A 22930-nucleotide genomic window follows, 5' to 3' on the forward strand; every position below is an offset into this window, starting at 1 on the left:
AATTACAGGAGGTTATGAGCCACGATGGGTGTCAAGCATTGAGCCCATGTCCTTTGCAAGAGCAGCAAGTGCTCTTAACCTGAGCCATCTCTCTGGCCTTTTTTTTTTTTTAGGACTATTGTTCTTTAATAAAACCAGCACTGGTTATGGAGTCTGAAGACTGGGTTAAGTATCAATTCCAATATGAGTTCTGTGTCTTTGGGCATTTTTTCTTTTTTACTTCTTATTGGTTCTTAATTTCATAATCATGCACCCCAATCCCACTCATCTCCCCATCCCCTCACCCTCCACCCTTGTAACCTCCCCCACAACAGAGAAACAGAAACCTCATGGTGGAAGCTGTGTGTGTGTCCCAGTGTGTCCCACAGTACGTTTGCCCACATTTCTTTGCTGCTCTCCTGATCCCAGGGACAGCTCTCGCACCTATTATAGGTGGCAAGGGTGGCGGAGGGCATCCCTCTCTCGTCCACCCTGCTGCACACAAACAAGTTGGGACCAGCTCTTCCATGCTCACACCCTTGGGGCTCACTCACCCAGACTTTCACCACCAGGGTCAGCTCTTCTGTGCTGCCCAGTTGAGGTTCAGGGCCCGTTCTCCTCCCGTTCTCCCATTCTCCCAAGGGCTGCAGCAGGTGAGGTGCAATAGAGAGGGAAGGGGATCTCTCCCTCGCTAACACCACCATACAGCAGACAAGAGGCAGGGCTGCCTCACCCACAGCCCTCCCACACAGTGCTAGCTGTACTATGCTGCCCAGGGGAGGTGCAGGGACCTCTCTCCTGAACAGTAGGTGGGGGGGGGCAGCTCTCCCATGCTCATGCCCTTGGGGTGCTCACCCACATCTTAGCCACCAGGGTCAGCTCCACTGTTACAGGCAAGTGGAGCTCATTTTTATTTTCCAAGTCCAGGCAAGGTGCAGAGACTGCTCTCCCAAGTGCTGCAGTGGCGAGGGGTGGGGGTAGCTCTTCTCCCTGGTGACTCCAGGACCAGGTCTGCCACCTGCTGCACACGTCAAGGGGGGGAGAAGGATATCTCTCTCTTCTCCGTGCCACCTCACAGAAGACAAGTGTCAGGGACAGAGACAGCTCTGTTTACAGGGTGATGTGCAGGGACTGCTTTCCCCGAAGCCGCTAGGGGTGGGGTCAGTTCTCTTGCTCTCATGCCCCCAGGGCTCCCAAGATGTTGGACAAGTTTTTGAACACCTTTGAACCTTGGTTCTACTTCTGAACACTGATCCAAGTATCAAGATCTACCTCATGATATCAGAAAGAGTATGTGAAGAGTCTGGCAGAGAGCTCAATTGGTGATCTTTAGCACTCACGTTAAAAAAATGTGTGTGAACCAGTGTGTCTGTATCATGTGCTTGCCGCTCTTTAAAACACACATTAATTTTAATGTGTGCACATGCACATCCTTATTTGCCATGGTGTGCATGTGGATGTCAGAGGACAATGAGGGAGTGGGTTCTCTCCTCCCGCAGTGTGGAATCTGTAGCTGGGATGTGGGCTGTCAGGTTTGGCAGCAAGCATCTTACCTGTCAAGCGTCTCTCTGATTCCCTGTTTGTTCTTCTTTGCATTTAAGCATTCAGTAAATTGATCTTGCAGAGATCATTGATCAAGCCTGTTTGGTGACGGTCGAGAGCTTCTGAGCAGAAAAACCTGAGCCTATGTGTTTATTTTTCAAGTGTACTCTGTGTAATATTTTTATAGTGTTGCCTAAGATTAGCTGTTCACTGTTTTTAATGCCACTACCATTTTTATTTTCAAAAAGAAAAATTGTAGGCTTATTTTTTTTTCCCTTCAGACCCAGAGTGTTATGTAGCCCAGGTTGGCCTGAAACTCCCTGCATAGCTGAGGACAGTCTTGAACTCCCTACCCTCCTACCTCCATCCCTCGAGTGCTGGGATTACAGGAGTGTGCCAACATGACTATTTTTTCCCTCAGTGCTGTGTGTTGAACCTGCTGTCTCATGCATGCGAAGCAGGGTCTGTACTACCGAGCTACGTCTTCAGCTCACTTCATACTTTTTATTTTGACTCAGAATCTTATTAAATCGGCCAGGCTGACCTTGAACTTATAATCCTCCTATGTCAGGCAAGTGACAATTTTTAAGTATAGTGATACTTATCTTTATGGTACACACTATGGGGACCTAAGTCTGAGAAGAGCTGCTCCTTAGAGTCAGAGGACACCAAAACTACCAAATAAATGTCCTGGTAACAGACTGGGAGGTGGCACAGGCAGTAAGGCCCTTGCCTTACAAGCATAAGGGCCTGAGATCAATCCCTAAAACCCACCTAGAAGCACTATGTGTGGCAGCGCACACCTTTAGTCCCAGCACTCAGAAGGCAGAGGCAGGAATATCTGTGAGCTTGAGCCTTGGTCTACAGAGTGAGCTCCAGGACAGCCAGAACTGCAAAGAGGAACCCTGTCTCAAAAAACCAACCCCTCCCCAAAAGAACAATAAAAAGCTAGATGTAGGGGTTAGAGAGGTGGCACAGGGGTTAAGAGCACACACTACCCTTGGAGGATTCCAGTGCTGTTCCAACACCAGCATCAGGTGAGCTTACAACCACCTATAACTCTAGCCTCCATCTCTAGTGGCATCTGAAACCCTCCTCTGGCCTTCAAACACCATGTGCTGTTTACCCATACATGTAGGCAAAACACTGAGGTATATAGAACAAACCAAAATAAAACAACAACAACAACAACAACAGCAACAGAAATTAAAGCTTGGTACCACATACCTTTAATTCCAACACTTGGGAGGCAGAGACAGGAGGATCTCTGTGAGTTCTAGGTCAGCCTGGTCTACAGAGTGAGTTCCTGGTCAGCCAGGGCAACAAAACAAACAAGCAATCAAAGAATCAGAAATAATCAAAAAGAATGAAAGAAGGAAGGAAGGAAAGATAAAGACAGACAGACAGACAGACAGAAAGACAAATTGTTCTCCAAAGGATACGTGTGCAATGTCATTCCTGACAGTAGTACCTAAAGTTGTCCTCTGATACACACACACATGTGCACATGTGTGCATTTGTACCTGCATGTGTCCATGGGTGCACACACATGTTAGAAATAAAAGCATGTTCAAGTAAATATCTGGTGTAGACTCTGATGACTCAGCCCTTCACAGATTCTCACTTGCCTTTCTTCAGAACCAAGTGACTGCTCTGCGGTAGGCTGTACCAGTGAGAAGCAAAACAAGCAAGCAGAACCCCTTGTCCTTACCTAGGTGACAAGAAAGACAGACTTCCAGCATGTAGTCGCCAAAGCAAAGAAGTTACAGGAGGCCATTGTTTTTTTTTTTTTTTATTAAATCCCTTCATTAAACCCTAAAAATCCAGATGAAAAATATTTATAGTGATGCTAGTAATGGAAACTAGGCAGTGCTCTATCCAGCACACAAGAGTTTCAGATTGTAGTAAAACACAGATAGTATAAAATTTACTCTCCTAGACATTTTTCAGTGTATGGTTTTGTGGTATTAAGTTCCTTCACGCCGTTGGAAGCCATCACTCGCTGTCCATTGTCCACAGCCAGACTATGCTGCGCAGCTGAAAGTCTGCTCCCACTAAGCCCCGCCCCTCTCCAGGCCCTAGCTCCACCATTCTTTCCTTCTCTGTGAATTCGGTAGCCGCAGCGAAACCTCACATAGGCAGACTCGTACAGTATCTGTCGTCTTGCGAGGTGAACGTGATAACCACGACACTATGGAGGCTGCATAATACTTACCGTTTTGTGAGCCGAAATTCTAGTTAATGCCCTCAGGATTAATCACTATTGTGGACTATGTCAGCACGTTTCCGTTTTGTGGTTAAGTGATGTCCCCTCGCACCCTGCCCCAACCTCGTTTATCCGTCCATCCCTGAGTGCGGATGCTTGAGCTGCCCTCACTGTCGACAGTTGAGCAGAATCCCACTCGGTTGTGAACAGCTATGCAATGAATGTAGCAATGTTGCTTCCAGCCCCTGCTTTCGATGCTCGTGGGTGTGTAGCCCACAGTGAAATTACAGGAGCCGCCGTACTGCTCTGCGCAGCAGCCTCGCCGTTCACACACCCACCAACAGGGAACGGAGATCCGTATCTCTCCACAACGCAGCCTACACTTGTTTTGTGGTTTTTATTAAAAGCAGTCATTTCCCAGCGTCTTAGGCGATGTTTCATTGTGGCTTTGATCGCTTTTCCCCATTGGCTGGGGTTGCTATGGGTCTCCAAGTGTTTACTGATCCTCCGCGTAGGGGTCCTGAGATCTTGATTAAAACCCCAAGGCCACGTGACAATGGAATATTCTAGTCGCAGAAGAATGACCTAAAGGGGAAAGTGTTATTTCTTTAATCCACAGTGATAGAAAGGAGCTTAGAGGTTACCCAGGGTGCAGGTAGATTAGGAAGTGACTGCTGCTGGGTAGAGGTTTTAGGGGATAACACAGTGTCACAGGATTATATAGTTAAGCGACTGTGACCGTATTCGAAGCTAATGTGTTGCAGCTTTTGAATGGTTTTTAAATCAGGTGCAAGCCAGGCATGATTCACACATCTTTGATTCCCAACATTCAGGAGAAAGAAGCAGGTGGGTCTCTGTGAGCTTGGGGCCAGCCTGGCTTACATACGGAGTCCCAGGACAACCAGAGCCACGTACTGAGGCCTGTCCCAAAAGCTAAAAACTAAAAACGAAATCACTTGCCTTATGCCTCCAGAGACCTTTTCCGGAGGCCATCCGGAGGCGAGCTAGTGCAGAGACAGCAATACAGCAAGTGTTGCTGCTCCCCGAGCTGGCTGCACCCAGCCGGAGTGGCGCCCGCACAATTCGGGTGAATTTTCATCTGTTCCCAGAATTTCCGTCCTCCCTCCTGTCCCCGTTTCTCCCCATATATCCTGATTCTTTTCATCCGTCTCTGTCGTAGGGATCGTTCAGTTCCTTCTAATCTAGGAAACATCTTCAATTCATCTGAGTGGTGAACGAGCCTCCCGGCGTACTAAAATGTGGACGGGAAGAACAAGCCAGCGTGTGGACTCTGAGCTTCGCAGAGGATGAACGTCCCAGACAGCGGCGCATCCAGGGGTAGAGTGGGCCACTGCCAAAGCCGTGCTCCACAGGCCCCGGCCCATTGCCTTTGCAGTGACCACCCTAGGTCAGCGGCACCTCCTATGGGCTGGGGATACACTGCTACGAGCTGGCGACTCAGGTGTGGCAGGAGTCTACATGACAGAAGGTTTTGAAGTTCTTTGAGTCAAATAAGTTCGGCTAGGTGGTGGGACAGCCTTGGACCAGACACCATAGAGGAAGATGGGTTCATAGCGAACCTTTATTGGTCAGGAAAGTGGGCGACAGCAATGGACTTGTATGGGTGCAAGGTACTTATTCTGCAGGTCTCCTCCTTAGTGGTTGTTTGGAAAACCTGGACAGGTGGCTCCTTGCAAGCTTCATCCCTGACACAGTAAGAAAGCTGGATAGAGGGCTGGAGAGATGGCTCAGTGGTTAAGGGCACCGACTGCTCTTCCCGAGGTCCTGAGTTCAAATCCCAGCAACCACATGGTGGCTCACAACCATCTGTAATGAGATCTGATGCCCTCTTCTGGTGTGTCTGAAGACAGCTACAGTGTACTCATATATATAATAAATAAATAAAATATTTTAAAAAAAAAAAGAAAGCTGGATAGAGTCTCAGGTGGCAGGTGGTATTTTGGTAGAATTGGGGGTAGAGAGCTGTCAAATTCTTATGGTCCAACAATCTCTCTGTAGGTGTTCGATCTTTTACCAAAGACAGAATGGACCCTCCACCCACCCTTCCAGGTGAGATGGCCCCAGAGAGAGGAAATGACTGGCCCAAGACTGTACAGACAGTGAGTGGCTGAGACAGAACTCCCCAACTCTCTTCACGTGCCACAGACCTAGCGGACTGAGGCCGGCAGCCGCTTCCGTAGCACCCCTGGCTGAAGAGCAGCAAGGGTCCTGGATTCTGCCGTGTGTCTGTGCCAGGTCCAGCTTTCCCCACATGTTGCTCCTCTGGCTCTCCCTGGATGTCTTCTCTCCTGGTTGGCATCCTGCCCTCTCTGCTGCACCCCCATCTCCATGCCTGCGCCATCTGGGACTCGGTTTTTAATCACTCTGCCTGCCCCCTCCACCATGTTCTGCCGAGTGTGGGCCCACACCAACGCAGGCTTGCTAAGCACAGAAAGTTCTCCTTATTCATCTCTGACTGCTTAGAAAGGAAAAAAGAACTTACTTCTCAGACTTCAGAGTCCCAGCCCTGGAACAGTGTTAAGTTAAAAAACGATTTCCAAACTCGTCCCCCTTGGCATTTACTAGAGTTCCTCCTGTGACCTCTCTCTGCTGATGCTCGTCCTTGGCCTGGATTTGCACTGCAGACGGGATCCAGCAGTGGTTTGTTACATTTGTTGCCTTGTTTTGAGACAGGGTGATCTCACCTGTAGTTCCGACTCCTCAGACTCAGTGGCTGTCCTCCTGGTTCAGCCTGAGTGTTAGGATTACAGGTTTGAGTCACGAGGTCTGGCTTAGGATCAGTGGTTGAAAGAGGTCTGTCCCCCTGGTCACTGCCACGCACATCCTGACTGTCACCGAGGTCAGGAGTCCTAGGAAGCCCTCAAATGTTGGAGACACTGGCCCAGACAGATCCTTTTGCACAGAGGAGCTGCTGCACCCGCCTTCTCAAGCTGTGGCTTCTTTTCTCTGCTTCTCCCCCATTCTTGCTTCCTTTCTTTCTCCATCCAGCTTCTTTCGATAGCAGATTTACCCATCTTGTGGTCAAACCGACATCATCCACTTGCTACCCATGCGCGATGCCTTGTCAATGACACAGCTGTTTTCTGTATGCTGATTTGGTATAGTGGCTCCTCACGGCCCTTTGGGATACCAACTACCTAGGAATGTCTGAAACCAGAAGCCAGCTAGAGAAGTCGGCTGCTCCAGCATGGGACTCCGTCTCTGGAGGGAAATGTGTGGCTGCTTTGTGAAGCCAGGGAAGTGAGAGGCATCCAGGCATAAGTGGGCTCAGAGTTCTTCAACCTATGACACTAGCCTAGGCTTTTTTTTTTTCTCTCTCTCTCTGTGATGAAGATTTTTATTGTTTCTGTCAAGGCTTCCTTCCCTTAGGCCTCTCCCTATCTGTGGTGAGCCTTCCTGCAGCGGCTGGGAGGAACTGAAAAGCGGCCTAGAGAGCAGCCATGAAACAGCGGTCGGTATGTAATCAGGAACTGCCTATCTCGGCTTGGTCTCTGGTCTGTCCGTACCCAGTTAATCTGTGGGTGGGAGCCTGGCTTGGTAAATGTGGTTCCATTTGCTTGGTACCCTTTCCTCAGACTGCTTTGTCAAGCTGAGATCTCCTGTGCTGGGACTTCCATCCTGTGTGAAGCTGTATTCTTTTTTTTTTTTTTTTAAGATTTATTTATTTATTATATATAAGTACACTGTAGCTGTCTTCAGATACATCAGAAGAGGGCATCTGATCTCTTTACAGATGGTTGAGCCACCATGTGGTTGCTGGGAATTGAACTCATGACCTCTGGAAGAGCAGTCGGGTGCTCTTAACCGCTGAGCCATCTCTCCAGCCCCCGTGAAGCTGTATTCTTGGGTCTCCTGGCTGCTACTGTGTTCTCCTCTGCCTCACTTTTTTTTTTTTTTTTTTTGGAGCTGGGGACAGAACCCAGGGCCTTGGGCTTCCTAGGCAAGCGCTCTACCACTGAGCTAAATCCCCAACCCCCTCTGCCTCACTTTCATCCAAGCATTCACGAATGAGGCTATGGCCACATGTTGTTTGCCTGCTTCTCACACCAGGTTCTGGGCTCTCAAAGGACAGGAAGAAGCCTTGCAATAGCTCACTGTGGCTCTGTTGTGGTTGCCTTCCGGGTGAACGAAGCGGCCTCTGCTATGTGCACACATTTGCAAAGAGTGTGTGGATTCCGGCTCTTTTTGTTGGAATAAAAATTTTGGAGGGAAAGATCTCCATGCAGAGCATTAAGAGGGGCTTTATATAAGGGATCGTGTGCAGGCTGTATATTCTGCTGGTCCACTATAACAAACGCCTACAGACTTAGTGGTTCCAGGCACACACTGAGTAGCTTGAAGTTCTGAAGGTCAGAAGTTTGCAGTCACTATCACGGAGTTAGATTACAGCATCTCCGGGCTGTCTGAAGGCCGCAGGAGAGAATCCCTTGCCATTTAAGCATCTGGAAGCTGCCTACATTCCTTAGCTTGTGATTGCTCCAACCTCCTGCTGCCAGCTTCACTCCCAGAACTGCGATCTCTTGCACCCCTCTCCTAAGAGCTCTCATGACTTTCCTGGACCCACACGAATAGTAAGGATAACTTCTCGTTTTCATAATTACACACACAATATCCCTTTCGTCATGTAAGGTGACATGTTCACAGGTTCTGAGGATTAGAGCCTGACTGTCTTAGAGGAGCCCTGTTGTCCAGTCTGTTATATGCACAGTGATTCCTCCGCGTCTTCTCATCTGTTTGTGTTAGCTCCTCCTGCTATGGAAGACCTGTTCTGCCTCCTTCCTGAAATCTTCGGAGCACGGCCCCCAGCTGGATACTCCCCTTACCTCAGCTGGATGCTTCTTCCCCCTCAGCTGGATGCTCCCCCCCACCACAGCTGGATGCTTCTCCCCCCTCAGCTGGATGCTTCTCCCCCTCCCCCCAACAGCTGGACGATGCTCCTCAACCTTGGTTGCTGCTGCTGCCCTTCACCCTGAGCACCTCTCTGGTTAAAGCAAGCGTCCCTCCGCGTGTATGTGTCTCTCTCTGTGTGCCTTTATTCCAAGAACCATGGTTCTCTCAGGAAAGTCCCAGCCTGATGCTAGCTTACCCGCTCTCTTCCACAAAGTGCCCCTTCTCCACGCCCTTATTCTCAGGCAAAGGTTCTAGACTGGTAGGCCTGGGACACTTCTACATTTTTTTTTTAAAGATTTACTTATTTTATGTATATGAGTACACTGGCTCTATCTTCATGCACACTAGAAGAGGGCACCAGACCTGATTATAGATGGTTGTGAGCCACCATGTGGTTGCTGGGATTTGAACTCAGGACCTCTGGAAGAAGAGTCAGTGCTCTTAACCACTGAGCCATCTCTCCAGCCCCCGACACTTCTACATTTTAACGACCACTACAGTGCACTGCAGTTCTTTGCAGCCAAGTCTACAGGGCCAGCCCGGTGAGCGAGCCTCTGGACACTGGTTGTCTTTAGGAAAACCATCTTGGGGTTGGGGATTTAGCTCAGTGGTAGAGCGCTTGCCTAGCAAGCGCAAGGTCCTGGGTTCCATCCCCAGATCCGGAAAAAAGAAGAAAAAAAAAACCATCTTACCCTAGGCATCAGTATGGAGCACAGCCCATAGCACATGTGGACGGGGCAGGGTGAATACTGTTTGAGCTTCTGTGGCATCCATGAACTATACCTCTCTTTGGTACAGCAGTCGGTGTCTGCTGACATCATTGTGTCATGCATGTGTACTGCTCTCAGTCCCTGCCCCCAAACCCATTGGGATCAAGGTCTCCAGTGCAACACACAGTGTTCTACTGGGTCAAGTCAAGTGAACATGAACTTGAAGACGTGACCGTTTGCAGCCTACAAGCTTGTTAAGGGTCTTTGGACGAGGGAGCAGTCGCTCATCATATTCCGACCCATTGGTCACCACATCTACCCTGCCAGTTCTGGAGTCACTTTGCAGTTCCCTCATCCACTTTCCCACCACTCCCTACTGTGGCTTTCCTCTGGCGCTTTGCTTTTTAAACGTGCCGTCATCTATCAATGTATTGATTAATATCAAGAACGGGAACTGCCAGGCTGACAGATCCTATCTCTCTTGCAGCAGGAAAACTTCCCCTGAAGGACAACTTCGCCTATCAGAGTTGCCTAGGACGCAAAGGTCACAGATGACCTCCAAGAGAACATGGAGGTCACTCAGCTCCAGGGTCCAAAAGGGGATGGCCTGGGTCAAAGCAGACAGGCCACAGCCCCATGGGGCCCCTTCATCAGCAAGTAGGGCCTAAGGTGGTGTTATATCCTGCTCAGTCTGGTTCTGGAAAACTGTGTGTGAATGAAGAGACAATAGAGACAGACACACAAAAGCTAGGCTCAGGTGGGTTTGCCAGCTTTGATGGATCCCCTCCTCCACCCACTAAACCCAGAAACTCTATTACAGACAGCAGAGGAGGAGGCCTAAAGTCCTCTGGGTAGGAGGTCTCTCTCTGGAGGGATTAGTCCCAGGTTGTAGTCATTCTGGAGGAGGAAGCTGCGGTTGCTGGTTTTTGCACACACTGTTAACATCCACAGGCCATCAGCAGAAGGCTTTGCTACTTCTATAAGCTTTCTCCTTGGATCTGAGACCGGGTGCCTGGCTGAGGTCATGTAAACAGTACACATTCACGGCGGACTCCTCCTACCCATGCTTCTCACAAGGTAGCTCTGTAGGGCTGAGTGCACCCTGAGGCAGGTGGGCAGAGTTGATCAGGACGCACACCCACATAGCCTGGGCATCGTGGAAATGACCTTACACACGGCTCAGTCTCCTCCAGTGAACCATTGGCTCTTGCTGGACTCTTATAACTTGCAATGGCCATGCCAAAGGAAGGAGAGGATGCAGTTCCTGAAATGTAGCTTTTCCTTCCTCTCTTCTTCCTTCTGCCTGTCCTTTCTCTCATCTTTTCTTTTGGGGATTATGGCTGGATGCGTTTTGATGAAAGTAGACATTCATGCTGACCGAGAAAGCCGTCCTTCCCCACACGGATAGCAACCGAAGTGATAAATGAACGAAGAAAATACGGTTCGACCACGCAATAGAATATTACCCAACCACGAAGGGGAATGTATCAGCACACAGACGAATCTAGAGAACGCTCTAGGTGGAGAAAGGCAGCCACGAAAAGGTAGTACATTGTCTGGAATGCTAGACTAGGCAAACAGGCAGAGAGTAGGTGAGCAGTTTCCCTCTAATTAGAAAAATTACCTGAGCATTCCTGCAACGGGAAGTGAGTGCTAAGGGTACTAATTTTCCTGGAATTAAATACTGGCGAGAGCTGTATAGCTGAATATTCTAAAAACTGCTGGAGAGAGGGCTCAGTGGCTAAAAGCACATGCTGCTCTTGCAGAGGACCCAGGTTGGATTCTCTGCACCTGTATGGAAACTCACGGCCATCTGTGACTCCAGTTCCAGGGGAGAAGACAGCTCTTTCTGACTCCAGAGGGCACCAGACACGTGCATGGTATAAATACATATATGCAAGCAAAATACTCATATACATAGGATAAACAAATACAATAGAAAGACCCGATGATAACTTATTATTATCGTTATTAATTTTATTGTTACCATTATCTTGTTTGTTTGTTTGTTTGTTTGTTTTTTGGAGACACGGTTTCTCTGTGTAGCCCTGTGTGTCCTGGAACTCACTCTGTAGACCAGGCTGGCCTTGAACTCAGAGATCCACCTACCTCTGCCTCCCAAGTGCTGGGATTAAAGGCGTGTGCCACCAAAGCCCAGCCTCATTGAGCACTGAACTTCATGTTATGTAAAATATCTATCAGTAGGACTGAGATCTTAATGAATGTAGGACATTGTCATTGTACAGAGAGTGCTCCGAAGGCTGCAATCCCGATCCATCCCCGCTCCCCAGAGCACAGCACCTACAGAGACCAGAAGAGGGCATTGGCTCCTCTATGGTTACAGGTGTTATGAGAATCCAGATGTGGGTGCTGGGACCTGAACTCAAGTTGTCCTGAAGAGCCCCAGTGCTCTTAACCACTGAGACATTTCCCCAGGTCCCTAGTTCAGCTTCACTTTGTGGCATGATATAACAAGTTGGAGTTCACTCTTGCCTTTTTTTAAAAATTGGTGCCTTTGTTGGAAAATCAAACTTTCACTGACTATGCAGGTCTACATCTGGACTTCCAGGTTCTATTTGTGTGTCCTCTCGCATTACCCAGCATCTTAAAAGCCGTTGCTCATGGTACATTTTAAATCCTCTAGTGCGATGACTCCGACTTTGTTCCTTATTAGCAACATTTTAGCCCTTCTACATCTCTTTTTAAAATCCCACTTAAATTTGATCCGCTTGCTGACTTCTGACAAAATAGCCTCTGGATCTTGATTATGTCAAACCTGCATTTCGGTTTCAGAGACATCCTAATAATATTGAGTTTTTCAACCCATGAGCATGTGTGTATTTAGCTTTCCTTTAATTTAATTTCTCTCAACAGTATTTTGTACGTAGTCTTTTTTTTTTCTTCTTCTTCTTTTTTTCGGAGCTGGGGACCAAACCCAGTGCCTTGCGCTTGCTAGGCAAGCGCTCTACCACTGAGCTAAATCCCCAACCCCTGGGACGTAGTCTTTACTCAGAAGACTGCAATACACACCTTTTACTAATGTATTGCCAAAGTAGCGCTTTAATCCTATTAGAAGACACTAGAATTACCAGACAGGTGAAAGTGAAGCCACAAGTAAAACAGACAGTGAGGTGATGCTTGGCCTGGGGGCCTGCTGGGCCCTGTGAATGATCCCTTCCTCCATTTGGATATCAGAGCCAAGCTGACTCTGTGTGGGAGCATGACAGTGAGAAGTCTGGGTTCTCCTTTTCTTTGTCCACGGTGAGCACCTTCTCGGTGCTCCTCTCTGATCCTGGTTGTTCTTCACAGGCCGGTTGGTCACAGGCTGGTGGGGCTTGCGTGCCTTCCCTGGCTGACCTCTGGTGTGGGCAGCATCTGATGAGTCTCTGCGGTTTGTTGCCAGAACAGCAGCAACTAAATGCCCACTGTCAGGCCTGGCTCCGTTGCTCCGCTGCTGCCGACTGGAAAACGTGGTGGAATCAACCACGTGCTTGACCGGGAAGAGAAGCAAAGAGGCAGAGCCAAGGAGGGGGAGCTGGGGCACTTTAGCCGCAGAGTCCTAGGTTATGAGTCCTGAACGCTTCAGGGTCTGTCAGACTTTCTCAAGGTTCCTGTGAAGGTTGGGTAAACTCGGATTCATTTGTTTCTCATTTCCACTAGTGGCCAAGCAGCCTTGCCCAGCCCTTTGCATGAGCAAACTTGAGGGAATGGTTGCTTCTTGATCCTGGACATGCAGAACTAACATGTCTGCTGCCTTCCCTGGGGTCTCTGGTACTTCTAGCTTGGAGACTTTTTTTTTATTCATGTAGGTCAGTAGGTTCCACGAATATAAACAAAAAACAAACCAACCAACCCCCTGGGGTTTTCCTTTTTGTGACACAGAGGCAGAGGAGTTCTAGGAACTTTGGACTGAACCTGTTGGAGCCATTCTAAAGCCAAAGAGAGGCTGACAAGAGTGTCCCCCAAGAACACCTCAGAGAACTGGGGTTCTCAGGAGAGGAGCTGGCAGTGAACTTTGGAGACTGCTCCCAACCTGAGCATACTTGTTCTGGTGCCACATGGGGAACAGCATGGACAAAGATTTGGCTCAGCGTAAAAATGTTTCAGGAGCTGTACAGCCTAGGAGCAGGCCTCCCCACCTGCCTGAGAACTCGGGACGCAAGGCGTGCACCGGTAAACGCCTTCAGAGCTTCCTTCACTGGGCACAGGGGTTCAAGGTCCACTTGATTCTGCTCTGACGCTTTACCACGTGCTAGTTGATTACTCCTCCTCTCCCCCCTCCAAGACTCAAGAGCAACAAAGGAAGACTTTTTTTTTTTTTAAGTAAAAATTTAAGAGCATCGATATTAATTGTAGAGAGGTTTTTCTGGCCAAGGGTGAAGGGTTGCCACCCCTAAACTGAATTGGAGCTGGCTTACAAGATCAGCCATCACCCACTGTACCCCATTCTCATCCTCACTGATCATTGATTGAGCTCCCCGAAATTAGTTGAGCTCCCCTGCCTCTGTGCAGCTGTATCCCTGAGAAAGTACCAGAAGGGATGGCATCCGGGCTGGAGGAGAGAGTGGGGGCTGCAGGCTGTGGGCGCCTACTCAGGCTCTCAAAGGAGGCACGCTTCTCTCAGCAAAAGCTTGGAGCCAACTTTTCTGTTTCTTATGACTCAGCCATAGTTAATTAGCAAAACTGCCTGAGCGTTCTTCTTCAATTCAATCCAAAGCTCTGCCCATGCGCAAACTGTCCGTCCGCCCGCATTGCTCCCCCCTCCCCCGCAACCCCCTTTCCCTTTTTCCCACCGCACTTAAGGTCCCAGAGAGAGCTTTTCCTCTCCACTGGCCTTCTCCACAAGTTCCCTGTGGTGGAGGGCCACGTACTTTCCTTGTACTTTTTTACCAGGCCCTCTGTGATGTATCTCTCTAGAATACTTGCCCGGGGTCCAAGTGGGGAGCAGTGCAGGGGACTAGGGGTGAGGGTGAGTCACTTTCATCATGGGATGCGAGGCATCATGGGTAAAGAAAAGAGACTTGAGGTTGTTGAGCCTGATCTGTTTGCCAGTCTCAACATGAATTAGCAGTGTGACGCTGGGCAGCTGCTTAGCTCGCCGGGGCCTCAGTTTCTGTACGACAAATAGGAGGTCATGACGTCTCTTGTGCTAGATTGCTGAGATTGTTGGATGAGATAATGGAGGTAGGATACTGGAGGTGGAAGCAAACGGTGTCGGACTGGCTTTGCCATCCTGGCTCTGCCCCACCCCAACCCTCTCTGGAAATTCTGATTTTCATTTTGCTGGAGTTCTCTTTGGTGGCCTCCTAAGCAGGTGGTGATGGGTGTGGAAAGTCCCAATTTATGGGATGGAAAGTCTTGCTTCCGTTTGGGGCTCCCACGGGTCCAGAGACCCAGTATGTGGACACATTCTGCTACCCGAGAGGGTGGCCTGGGAAGGGACCACACACACCATCTGTCATTTGTTTGCTTCCCTGATGTATTTGCAGTTCCTCCCATTAGTCATGGGCATTTTCTATTGTCTTCTAGAAGCATTAGGCACACCTGGAGAAAGAGTCTGTAACGGTCTGACCCTAGAAAGCCCTTTTCCAGGGTGGAGACCAGGACCATGGAGGCCAGCGCATTGGCTCCCTCTGCTCTAGTACTTCATGGGCCCTCTGAGAAGGAAATTAGCTGACTGACTCAGAGCCGAGGCTGCCATACACCTTTTCCCCCTCAGGATCATTGGGTACAAGGCCCTGCCTGTAGCATGACTTCACAGAAAGCTCATCTCTAATTTGTACCGTATCTCGTCTGTTTTGTATGCATATTGTGTTTGTGTATAAGTGGAGTATGTGGGTATGCTGTATATGTATGTATATTATATATATATATATATATATATATATGTGTGTGTGTGTGTGTGTATGTGTATGTGTGTGTGTATATGGTGTATATGCGTGGTATATGTATATTGTGTGTCTATGTGGTATATATGTCTGCGTGTTCGTGGTACCATGTCTACACATGGGTGCATGTGGTGTATGCATGTGTATATGTCATACTGTGAACAATATGTATGTGTTCACAAGCACACACGTGAACAGAGTGGAGATCAATGTCAGGGGTTTTCCCCAATTGCTCTCCACCTTATTTTGTGAGACAGGGTCTCTCTGAACCTGGAGCTCATTGACTGACTAGATCCCCCTACCTCTGTCTCCCTACTACTGGAGTTAACAGGCATGGCCTCCACATCTGGCTTTCCACGGCTGTGCTGTGGCTTGAACCCAGGTTGTTGGGCTCACATAGTAAGCTCTTTGCCCGTGGATTCGTCCCTCAGTGAATGTGTTTGAAGAATAATGTGGCCTTTGACATGATGTGACTCCAACAGTGCTGTCTCTCCAGGACACACGCTGTGCCAAAGGAAGCGTGGCGAGACCCTGCTCAGATGGGCGTTTAGAGCAGTCAGAATCCCAGGTGGGCTGGGGCGGGGCGGGGCGGGGCGGGGCGGGGCGGGGCAGGGCAGGGCAGGGCAGGACAGGGCAGGGCAGGAGCTAGGGTTGGTGTTTAGTGAGGACAGAGTTTTAACACATACGGAGACGGATGGTGCTAGTCATGCCCGTAACGTTACACGGATGTTACAAATTACACCAATTACATACAGCAAACAGGAAGTGTCATGATGACATGTGACCTGAAGACCTTTATGGGCTTTCTCCTTTTTCAGCCAGTGCTCCTTGGCTGCTGGCTCCACCAGACTTGTGAGCTAATCTTGGGGATGGAGAAGCCGTCACGTGTCGGCTCCCAGGTCTAAGTTCAAATGTAAGAGCAATGTCCTGGCTGTGCACCCGATCTGCCGATCGGCCGACTGCAGCTTGTTCTCTGGCAGAAGACAGGAAGGAGTGATGGCTTCCACCTGGTGTTTGGGGCCGCTTTAGGGGAGACTTGCTCGAGGCTGTATTCATCGAGGACCTGTTTCAGGAGGGTCTCCAAAGAAGGGGGCAAGGAGAAAAACTGTAGGAGGAAAATGGGGCCACCCCTTGTGAGGTCTGGACCTCCTGACCATGGTAGGACGCTTGGTACAGCTCAAGGTGGGGTTTGAACATTGGAGTAATTTCAGTGTCCTTCAACCAGGTCCAGCTTCAGTTTAATTTCTAGATTAAACTATTGACCTTGGCTATAGAGCTCAGTTTTTATATCAGTAAAAGAGAGATAATAAAATCAGCTTCTCAGGCTTGTGGGATTAAGTTAGATAATTTTTTCTGGTCAAGTGTGGAACAGATATACCCATATCTGTATCCCCATCTCTTATCTGTATTGGTAGAACTGTACGGCCCATGCCTGTGTCTGCTCTCCACACACAGAGATAGATCAGAGCAGGAGAATTCCATGCATTTAAAAACAAGCCTTGATTATTAGTTCTGACAATCTGAAATTACACCTATTTACTGATTTTGTGTGTACATGCACATCCAGAGGACAGAATGGGGGAAGTCATTCTCCTTCTACTATATAGATCCCAGAGGCTGAACTCAGGTCATCAGGTCTGGTAGCAAGTACCTTTACCTACTCAACCATTTTACCAGCCCAAGCCTTGATTATTTATAGATTTTATTTCTCTGCTTTTCAACAAGGGTGTTTTGTCTGTGGGGAGTGGTGAGATCATCTCGGGTGTGCCTGACGCCCTATGTCTCCCCAGCTTGGCCTCTCTGTCAGAGTGTTGCTGGAAGGAGGATCTGGATAGGGTCTAGGGATGACTGTGAGGGTGGGGATCCGGGCTGTCGAAGCTTGAGGCTTGGCCTTTCTGTGGTCCCTGAGTCAGCAGAGTCCTGGACAAAGCTCTGTGTCTCTGAGTGGCCCATTTGCTGTTTTCTGAGGAGACTTTGCCTCAGTGTGGAGAAGCAGTTTGGGAGGCAGTAAAGTCATCTGTCTCTGTCAGTAGAAGACGATGTCCTCTTGTACTCGGCGGGGCATCAAGTATTGGTGACTTGGAGGTAATAGAGCCCAAGGACAATTTGCTTGGAAACGCACAGTTGGAAGGCGAAAAGGGAGGCAGCCCCGCCCCGGGTCTCAACAGCCCTCTGGGTTTCAGCTTAAGTCATTTTGTCAGCTCTCATGGCCACTGACAGCTCTGCGGGGACACTGAGGGGTGTGACACAAAGCATGGGAGACACAGTGAGATCGGGAAGTCATCTGAGAAGGCAATGGTGAGCCTTTGAATTCGGCCAGTACAGTAGCTAACCCTCGCTGAGCACTTGCTGTCTGCCAGGATCCGTGAGAAGCGTTTCAGACCTCTCTATTTTTCTATCTTTAGAATAAAAACGGTTGCATCTTCTGTCAACATCTAGAGTATATTTAGCATGTCCTTCAACTACGGGTATAGCAACAAGCCGCAATTCACAACTATTCACAAGGATGACTTTGGCCCTGGGTATCCCAGACTGAACCGAGGAGAGCACAGAATGGAGCAGAAGGATCTATCTCTACTTCGGCAAGCTCAAGAAACGGGCGTAGAAGTACAATTTTTTCGTTGTTGCTTTATGAGCCATGTTGGCATAATCACTGAAGGAAGATGTGTGGCTCACGGCCAGAGAGACAGTGTGAGCAACGCTTCCAGGATTTCGCTGGTGGAAATTTCCACAGATGTGTCTTCAGGGGAGGAGGTCAACTTATTGGATTCGTATGGAACTACGAAAAGGGCTCTGATTAATTTGTTAGCTCTCTCTCTCTCTCCATCTCTCTTTCTCTTTGTGGTGGAACCAAGGGTCCTTTGATATGCTCAGAACTCTGCAGATCAGCTAAAAACGTACCATTTTAAACTGCAAAATTTATTGATTTTAGTTTTTAATATGTATCACTATTATCAACAATTATTTATTTAGATTCTTAAGGATGGCTTCAGGTAGTCCAGGCTAGCCTAAACTCACTTTGTAGCACAGCGCCGTCATAATTCCTGACCCTTTTGCCTTTGCCTTTTTTTTTTTCTTTTTTCTTTTTTCCGGACCTGGGGACTGAACCCAGGGCCTTGCGCTTGCTAGGCAAGCACTCTACCACTGTTGCCTTTGCCTTATAAGCGCTAGGTTATAGGCATCTATCACCAGGCCTGGCCTCCGTGAATATTTTCATACATTCGCAGAGGTATGCATGCTCTGATTCTAGAACACTTATCACATTGAAGAACACTTCTTGGCATAAATTATTTACACTGGCCCCTGGCTCTGGTCACCACAAGTCTACTTTAAAAAATGTTATTATTGTAAGTGTGTGCGTATGTGTACCTGGGGTAGAGGCCGTGCATATGTGGAGGCCAAAGGACAACTCTGCGGAGTTCGTTCTGGGACGGAGCTCTAGGTAGTCAGGCGTATGCAGCAGCTGCTCTTTACCTTTGTGTAAGAGCCTCAGGGCAGTGAGATGACCCAGGAGTGCAGGCGCTCACCCCCAAGCCTGGGGACTTGAATTCAGTCCCTGGGACCCACGTGGAGGAGAGAGAACTGGCCCTTTCTAGTTGTCCTCTGACCTCATCACTCATGCTCTGGTATGAACATGTGCATATATACACATGCATGTACACTAGATGGTGTACACTAAATGGTGGTGCACACCTTTAATCCCAGCACTGAGGAGGCAGAGGCAGGGGGATCTCTGAGTTTGAAGCCAGCCTGGTCTACAGAGCGGGTTCCAAGACAGCCAGGGCTACACAGAGAGATTCTGTCTCAAAAAACATCAACCAACCAACCAAAGAAAATAGAAAGTGCCTATGGGATGGCAAATAACTTAATCACTTATTTATGCCTGGTCCATTTCCTACCTTTTGTTTTTCTTACTATGTTATTACGTGACTACAACCCTTCAAATGACATTGAGTAGAAAAAAAGCAGGGCTACCTGTCTCTCTTGTCCTGTTCCTGATGTTCAAGGGGTCAGTGTGTGTGTGTGTGTGTGTGTGTGTGTGTGTGTGTGTGTTCCTGATTCTCTGGAGTTGGGGTTACAAATGGTTGTGAGCCAACTGACATAGGTGTTTTGAACCAAATTCAGGTGTGAGTATTCTTAACGACTGAGATAAGAACACCAGCTCTCTTTAAAAAAAAATATAGATAGATAGATAGATAGATAGATAGATAGATAGATAGATAAAGGAAATCTCTATTCTTACTTAGTTTCTTGAAACTAATATCAACTATCAACAGTCGTCAGTTTTGTAGTGTTTTTCTGCATCCGTGGACTCAGATCAAGTGTGGTTCTAGGTTTAATTACACTGGCTGATCTGCCCACTCCCATGGTGCTGTGGGTTGACCCATGTATACGCCCAGTTCCACATTACTAAAATCTCTAATATGGTGACAGACTTGTATTTTTGGAACGGCTGAGCTGCACATGAGAGGGAATATAAACTTAGCAGAGAGCTCTGGGAACGCAGGCAGGACTTGCAGAGCGGTCTTAGGAAGAGAACCACGTGCTGCAGGGCACTGGAGGTGGCTGTGGAATCCTAAACCTCTTAGACACAGAACAAAGGTCCACGGGGCTAGTCAAGGAGCGATCAGAGAACTATGAACCATGTTAATCCTGGAGCTTGTAGAGGGTTAGGAAACATTTGACTTTGCCCAACTGGAGTAGAAAATCCCTTAGGCACATGTATAACATCCAGGAGAAACTTCAAAGGTTAACCCTAGCGGCCAGTGTGTTTCTAGAGTAAAGGCTACTGAAGGCCTTAAGAGCATCTCTCAAAAGAGTCAACTGTATCTGCAAGCAGCCTGCCTCCTGTCAAACAAATTTTAATGCTCTTAAAAATTAACATGATTAGGCGCACCTGGGAAGGGGAGAATGGAGGAGGTAGCATTTGGGCTATAAATTAATTAATTAATTAAAAAAATTAACATGAGGTCTAACATTCAACAAAGTAGGCTTTATAATAAAACGCTCCAGACAGCAAAACAAAGAGGCAAAATGCAGTCCGTGACCGGAAACAACGGCAGCAATGGACACAGACCCAGAGAGCAGAGGCTGTGCTACTGAGGGCAAGGACTTTAACATACCCACTGAATGGAAGAGAAATTACTCATGTTTGAGGAGAAAAGTGGAGGCTACTTAAAAAATAACCAAGCCAGGTGCAGTGGTCCATGCCAATAATTCCGGAACTCAGGAAAAAGGCAGGAGCACCAATGCAAGAAAGATGTCAGCGAGTTCCAGGCCAAACAGCAACAAAGAAAACCCAAATGCTGCCAACCCAAGTTCGATCCCTGGAACCTTCACGGTGGAAGGAAGAGCCCCCCCCCCCCAGTTGTCTCTGACCTCCACATATGCATGGTAACACCAGAGTGCCTGCGCTCTCACACACGTGTGCACAGTGGCACCGGTACTCACATACAAAATACAGGCTTCGTGGCTCACACTTGTAACTCCAGCACCTAGGAGACTGAGGCAGGAGATTACCATGATTTGAGACCAATTGGGGGGATAGAGTGTATCAACCCCTCCCCCAAAAACCCCAAGTTTTCTTAAAATGTCTTTAAAGGACTGTTGCTGTGTGACACAGTGCTTGCCTAGCATGAACTTGATCCCCAACGCTGCAAATATATACACATACATAAATATATCTGTGTACACACACACATATTAAAGAAACACACACACACACACACACACACACACACACACATACACGTTTCTTTAAAATATAACTGCCAGGTGGTGGTGACACACGCCTTTAATCCCAGCACTCAGGAGGCAGAAGCAGGTGGATCTCTGTGAGTTTGAGGCTATCCTAGTCTACAGAGTGAGTTCCAGGGCAGCCAGGGCTACAGTTTTTCCTCTAAGGAAACCAAAGTAAGTAAATAAATAAAAGATAACAGCGTCAGGGATGGTTTACTTGTAGCAGATGGTAAAGTCAGGACAGCTACAGAATGAAGAAAGGGAAAGGAAACAGAGTCTCAAAGAATTAGCGGAAATACTGTATTTTTTAAAACCATCACTGCGTCTGAGTTTTCTTCTCTTTGCTCCATGTTTTTTTTTTTGTTTTGTTTTGTTTTGTTTTGTTTTTTGTTTTTTCTTTTTTCTTTTTTTTCTGAGCTGGGGACCGAACCCAGGGCCTTGCGCGTGCTAGGCAAGCGCTCTACCGCTGAGCTAAATCCCCAACCCGTGCTCCTTGTTTTATAGTGGTGAAAAGAGCCCAGAATAAAGAGAGGTGATACTAATTAAGAAAGAAAGAAAGAAAGAAAGAAAGGAAGAAAGGAAGAAAGAAAGGAAAAAAGAAAGAAAGAAAGAAAGAAAGAAAGAAAGAAAGAAAGAAAGAAAGAAAGAAAAGCAAACCAGGAACCAGTATTTCCTTGAATGCCTGGAAAGGTTACGTGTGGCCATCCGAGCACTTTCTGGCCAATGCCCAGGGCTGGAGGTGTTGTGTGGTTCTCAGGAGACATAAAGGCAGAGATCAGGCCTCTCCTCTCACCTCCTCCTCCACACCTGGATTCCTGGCTGGAGCCTGGCAGTTATCTTGGATAAAAGGCTGAACTTTGTACCTCCGACCTTTACTCTTCCTTCCTGGGCAAAGAGAATGTAAGAAGACCTAAGGAACTTGGCTCCCTGACCCCGTGGGTCACCAACTTCGAGTTGCACCTTCTGGACATATAGCAGCAAGGAAAAGAATACATCTTGTTAAGCCACTGTCTGGGTAGATTCCTCTAACTCTGTTTTAACTAGTGTGATTCGTTATTTGAAAGAGTCAGGTAGTTATTAAACCCCTGACACAATGACATAAAAAAGAAGAGAAAACATTAATGAACAATACAGCTGTTAAAGGAGGGAAGAAGGGTTATTGTGAACAGCCCTGCCTTAGTGTGCAAGAACGTAAGCACTGGTGCTCTGACATATGAAGAGTCAGCAGACCAGTGGGTCCCTGAGACTTGGTCAGAAGGAGGGGGCTCATAAGTGGTGAGGACAGAGGTCACTTCAGTCCGAGGCAAGTGTACCTAGTTTGTCTGCAGCTGCTATCAAAGACTTCGAATGCACTCTTGGTGCTGGCCTGACAGGGTCAAGGTACAGATGAGGCCACAGGCTTTGGTTTATTTGTCGTATGTATGCTGGGAAACTGCGGAGAAACAAACCAGGAGTTCAGAGGGGCAATCGTCACAGTTACCAGTCAAGATGGCCACAATTGGGTGAAGGTAGACATTGCATAGTATAGCGGAGATCTTGGGAGAGATCATGAATATCATGACAGAGTATGGAAACCCTTTTGTTAAAGTCTTTCACATTAAAAAAAAAAAAAGAGGGGTTGGAGATTTAGCTCAGTGGTAGAGCGCTTGCCTAGCAAGCGCAAGGCCCTGGGTTCGGTCCCCAGCTCTGAAAAAAAGAAAAGAAAAGAAAAAAAAAGGAATAGTTTTTTTTGGGGGGGTGGGGAGGAAATTATTTATAGGAACTGTGACTAGAAAGCAGTCATTTGTATGTGAGTATTCATGTTATGCACAAGTCAGGGCGTTTGTAAGTGAAGGTGCAGACAGATAAACAGAGTTCAGAGGGTATATGCCCATATCTCAAGATAACAGCCTTCAAAGCGAATGAAACTTTCTTTCTCAGTATTGAGGGAGCAGGGTCACAGTCACCTGCATTCA

At 47.9% G+C, this 22930-nt stretch overlaps 1 long non-coding RNA gene across 1 annotated transcript; it reads left to right on the plus strand.

Moving 5' to 3' along the window:
- The first annotated feature begins 6631 nt into the window (after positions 1-6631).
- On the plus strand, positions 6632-8759 carry LOC120095031 (uncharacterized). The gene is made up of 2 exons (XR_015631447.1): positions 6632-7203; positions 8492-8759. It is a non-coding gene; the product is annotated as an uncharacterized LOC120095031 (long non-coding RNA).
- The last annotated feature ends 14171 nt before the right edge of the window (positions 8760-22930 follow it).

This window comes from Rattus norvegicus, chromosome 10 (assembly GCF_021556685.1).
Source record: "Rattus norvegicus strain SHRSP/BbbUtx chromosome 10, alternate assembly SHRSP_T2T, whole genome shotgun sequence".
Taxonomy (NCBI): domain Eukaryota; kingdom Metazoa; phylum Chordata; class Mammalia; order Rodentia; family Muridae; genus Rattus; species Rattus norvegicus.